The following is a 5,658-nucleotide window of genomic DNA, read 5'->3' on the forward strand; positions in this document are numbered from 1 at the left end:
GTTGCATTACATGATGGCATGATATTTTAAATGTTGTTTTTTCATTATTCTACTCACTGGGCTCTAGTAGCTCACCCCTTTTCCCTAATCCCCCAGGATTGTAGGTACAGGCTAGACAGAGAAGTCAAGGAGAGTAAAGTCATGTATTTGTAATAGATAGAAAGTGGACATGATAAATTGTAAGATGATGTAAAGCTGAATAGTCATGTTATGTATAATGATATTGAGGATTAGAAGTTGTGCTTGACCCTATGGGTATTGTTATCCCCTTTATTACATGATCTCAGATGTTTTATGATGTAGATGTTAGCCAACTCAACACATGTTATGTCACCCTTTGGGGACATTGATGAGATCCCATAGAGGGGTCAATGTTTATGATTATGTATGTATAGTGCATGCACAGGTTGAGTTTGGTGTATGAGAAATGAATGAAAGAAAAGTTTTAATTTTTATGTATGATTGTTGATCATGTATGGGATTAAACAGGTTTTTAGGTTATGTCAGGCTTGCTACGGGTCCCGGCGGCCTTAAGCCAATCTGGATCCTAGCGCCGGTAGCGGTCTGATTTTTGGGTCGTTACAGAATGGTATCAGAGCCCTAGGTTCATATGGTCGGACCTAGAGTGTCGGGCTCATAGAGGTTATAGAAGGTCAAGCACAATAGGAAGATCATATCCACTAGGATAGGATGTGGAGTCCTGTCTTGTTTGATGATGTGAAATGCCATGATTATATGCATGCGCATTAATGATATGTGATGTATGTGATGAGGGTTCATGTGTACCCACATGAACCATATGATGCTAATGTTTGCTTGTTATGTGCTGCCTTTCAAAAAACAGGATGAGGGGAACTCGTCGATCTGCACGATTGACTGGAGTACCACCTGAGGATGAGGGCACGAGCGCCCGTCCTCCAGCATTGCCTAGGGCAATGTCTAGTAGGTCCAGCAGAGAAAGAGCAGTTAGGGACCCTAGAAGGTCTTTGGATCTGGGTAGAAGCAGATCAGTGAGGGGAACAGTTCAGGGAGGAATGTCAGTAGATATGGGGGATGATATGGATGTGGACCAGCGGAGGGATGGCAGTTTAGGAGTGAGCATGTAGGAGGAGGGAATGGGAGAGTCCCAAGGAGGCACTCAGGCCTCGGGATTTGTTCAGCCACCCCACTACCCACACTTCTCACAAAATCCCGGGTATTCGATGGGAGGTACATCGGATTACCCTAGCTTCACCCCTTATCCCACACAGATGCCATACTCACCCTACTACCCACCATATTCACAATACCCAATGTATCCACCCCCACCTTACTATCCAAATCCAGCAAACCCTACCTCAGAAAATGTTGCACCACCTCCACCACCTACAGAACCAGCAGCCCCAGTTACTCAACCTTCTAGACCTAGCTCAGCCAGTGGGAGCAAGGTCAAGATGACCGACTACATGAAATTGGGTGCTCCTCAGTATGAAAAAGGGGATGACCCATTTGTGTATCTTGAAAGGGTTAAGGTGATCACAGATGAGATTGGGGCTGATGACAGTAGAGCCATTCAGATGGCTGGGTTCACGCTTAAGTGCAAGAAGGCACGAGAGTAGTTCAAGAATTATGTGAGCCCGAGAGTGGACAGGATGTCTTGGGAGGAGTTTGCAAACGAGTTTGCAGGATGGGCTTTTCCCGATAGTTCAAGGGAGCTTAAGATGATAGAGTTTGAGCAGTTGAGGCAGACCGATGAGATGAGTGTAGAGGAGTTCACAGACAGGTTCTTGGAGCTGTTGCCATTTGCAGGGCAAAACCTTGACACAGACCAGAAGAAGTCAAGGAGGTATATCATGAAACTCCATTCCAGATATTCCTCCTTGATCCAGTCAGCAGATAGGGAGAGCTTCCATGCCATAGTGGATATGGCCAGGAAAATGGAGGCCAGTGCCATCGTTCAGGGAACAGTCAGACAGTCAGTGGCACAGCCTTCTGGTTCTAAGACCCCAGGCTCTTCTTCTCTGAGTGCAGCAGCTTCAGGTAGCAAAAGGTGGAGTAACACCACTAGGAAGCCGAAGAAGAACAAGTTCTGGAACAAAGTCAAGTCCAGTCTGGGACTAGGTAGTGGCTCGAGCTCTGGTGCGGATAATGCAGTTTGTGCAAAGTGTAGTAGGCCACACAGGGGAGTTTGCCGGGCTGGGACAGCAGCCTGCTTCAGATGCGAGCAAGAGGGACACATGGCTCGGGAGTGTCCTAGGGTAGCTTTTGGAGCACAGTCTCAGCAGACAGCTTCTGGTAGTGTGGCTTAGCCAGCAGCTCCAGCCGTGACTCAGGCCAGTGGCAGAGGCAGAGGGAGAGGGGCAGCCTCTTCTTCAGCGGGCTTCAGAGGTGAAGGTCCATCAGCTCCAGCACGGATCTTCATGATGACTCAACAGGAGGCAGATGCATCTAACACCGTGGTGGCAGGTAACTTAGTCATTGGTTGTTCAGATGTGTATGCCTTGATGGACCCTGGTGCATCTCATTCTTTTATTGCTCCGAGAGCCGTCCAGAGGTTGGGGTTGATGATCTCTGAGTTAGAGTGTCCTCTCTGGGTCAGTGGACCCAAGTGTGATCCATCAGTGGCAGAGTCAGTCTGCCAGTGCAGTCCAGTCTTTGTTGAGGGAAGATGCCTTTCCGCCGACCTTGTGGTTCTAGACTTGACAGATTTTGACGTCATTCTAGGGATGGACTGGTTATCCACCCATGGTGCTACCTTGGACTGCAGGGACAAGGTAGTCAGGTTCAGAGGTCAAGATGGGTCAGAGGTAGTCTTCAGAGGAGACAGGAGGGGTACACCTAGAGGTCTGATATCAGCTCTTCAGGCTCGTAGGTTGCTTAGGAAGGGATGTCAGGGGTATTTGGCTCATGTGAGAGAGCTTAGCAGTCAGGTTAGAGAGCCCGCCTCGGTGCCAGTGGTTAGAGAGTTCTTAGATGTGTTCCCAGACGAGCTGCCAGGTTTACCACCTGCTAGGGAGATAGAGTTCGAGATAGAATTGATGCCTGGAACCCGACCAATCTCTATCCCTCCCTACAGGATGGCTCCAGCTGAGTTGAAAGAATTGAAGGAACAGTTGCAAGAGCTGGTAGAAAAGGGCTTCATCCGACCGAGCACCTCACCTTGGGGTGCACCAGTCTTGTTTGTCAGAAAGAAGGATGGATCCCTTAGACTTTGTATCGACTACAGGCAGTTGAACAAAGTCACTACCAAGAATAAGTACCCGTTGCCTAGGATCGACGATCTATTTGACCAGCTAGCCGGAGCAGGTTGTTTCTCCAAAATAGATCTGAGATCGGGGTACCATCAGCTAAGGATAAGGGAAGAAGATGTGCCGAAGACAGCTTTCAGGACCAGATATGGGCATTTTGAGTTCCTTGTAATGCCGTTCGGGTTAACCAACGCCCCTGCAGCATTCATGGATCTCATGAACAGAGTGTTTAGCCAATACCTGGATCACTTTGTTATCGTCTTCATAGATGATATCTTAGTGTATTCCAGGAATGCAGAGGAGCATGCCCATCATTTGAGGTTGGTTCTGCAGACCTTGAGGGAATATGGCTTGTATGCCAAGTTCTCTAAGTGTGAGTTCTGGCTGAGGAGCATTTCATTCTTGGGGCATGTGGTGTCAGAAAATGGGATAGAAGTGGACCCCAAGAAGACAGAAACTGTGGCTAACTGGCCTAGACCCACTTCAGTGACAGAAATCAAGAGTTTCTTAGGTTTGGCAGGTTACTACAGGAGGTTCGTCCAGGACTTCTCAAAAGTTGCAGCTCCTCTGACCAGACTAACCAGGAAGAATCAGAAGTTTGTGTGGACCGACCAGTGCGAAGAGAGTTTTGAAGAACTTAAGGAGAGGTTGACTTCAGCACCAGTGTTAGCTCTGCCATCTAGTGATGAGGACTTTACAGTCTTCTGTGATGCGTCCCGTGTGGGACTGGGTTTTGTACTAATGCAGAATGAGAGGGTGATTGCTTATGCTTCTAGGCAGCTGAAGAAGCATGATTTGAATTACCCCACGCATGACCTAGAGATGGCAGCGGTAATCTTTGCACTCAAGATGTGGAGGCACTACCTCTATGTGGTAAAATGTGAGATCTTTACAGATCATAAGAGCCTGCAGTACATCCTGAGTCAAAGAGATTTGAACTTGAGACAGAGAAGATGGGTAGAGCTGCTGAGTGACTATGATTGCAAGATTCAGTATCATCCGGGTAAGGCGAATGTCATGGCAGACGCCTTAAGCCGGAAGTCACTAGGCAGTCTATCCCACATTACGGCAGAGAGGAGACCAGTGGTGAAGGAGTTTTGCAAGCTCATTGATGAAGGTCTACAGTTGGAGTTGTCTGGTACCGGTGCTTTAGTGGCCCAGATGAGAGTAACACCTGTGTTTCTGGAGCAGGTGGCTCAGAAACAGTATGAGGATCCAGAGTTAGTGAAGATTGCCAGGACTGTTCAGTCAGGCAAAGATAGTGAGTTCAGATTCGACAGTAAGGGGATCCTCCGCTATGGGAGCAGATTGTGTGTACCAGATGACATAGGGCTGAAAGGAGACATTATGAGAGAGGCTCATAATGCAAGATACAGCGTTCACCCCGGAGCCACCAAGATGTATCAAGATTTGAAGAAGGTTTATTGGTGGCCAGCAATGAAGAAAGAAGTGGCACAGTTTGTGTCAGCCTGCAAAGTGTGTCAGAGGGTGAAGCTGGAACATCAGAAGCCGGCTGGAATGCTTAACCCGCTACCTATTCCAGAGTGGAAATGGGAGAATATAGCTATGGACTTCGTAGTGGGGTTACCGGCGACGTCCAACAGATTGGACTCCATATGGGTGATTGTGGACAGACTCACCAAATCTGCTGACTTCATTCCTGTCAGGAGTGGCTATTCTGTGGACAAGTTGGCGCAGGTGTATGTGGATGAGATCGTCAGGCTGCATGGGGTTCCTGTTTCAATAGTGTCTGATAGAGGGCCCCAGTTCACCTCCAGGTTTTGGCGGAGTCTGCAGAATGCCATGGGTACCAGGTTGGATTTCAGTACTGCCTTCCACCCCCAGACGGACAGACAATCAGAAAGGACCATCCAGACCATAGAGGATATGCTTAGAATGTGTGTGCTGGACTTTGGCAGTTCTTGGAGGCAGCATCTACCCTTGGTGGAGTTTGCCTACAATAACAGCCATCATGCTAGCATCGGGATGGCTCCATATGAAGCTTTATACGGAAGGAAGTGCAGGTCACCTGTTTGCTGGGAGGAAGTTGGAGAGAAGGCCTTGGCAGGGCCTGAGCTAGTAGAGATTACCGGTAGGGTGGTACCCATAATCAGAGAAAGGATCAAGACTGCTGCAAGCAGACAAAAGAGTTATGCAAACATCCGCAGAAGACAGGTAGAGTTTCAGGAGGGGGATCTGGTATTGCTCAAGGTGTCTCCAATGAGAGGAGTGGTTCGCTTTGGGAAGAAAGGTAAACTAGCCCCACGATACATCGGACCCTTTGAAGTCTTGCAAAAGATTGGGAATGTGTTGTACAAGCTGGATTTACCTGCATCAATGGAAAGAATCCATCCGGTTTTCCATGTTTCAATGTTGAGGAAGTTTGTGTCAGATCCGAGCAAGGTTCTTAGTGAGCCTGATGTGGAGGTCC

Source organism: Manihot esculenta, chromosome 13 (assembly GCF_001659605.2).
Source record: "Manihot esculenta cultivar AM560-2 chromosome 13, M.esculenta_v8, whole genome shotgun sequence".
Classification (NCBI taxonomy): Eukaryota; Viridiplantae; Streptophyta; class Magnoliopsida; order Malpighiales; family Euphorbiaceae; genus Manihot; species Manihot esculenta.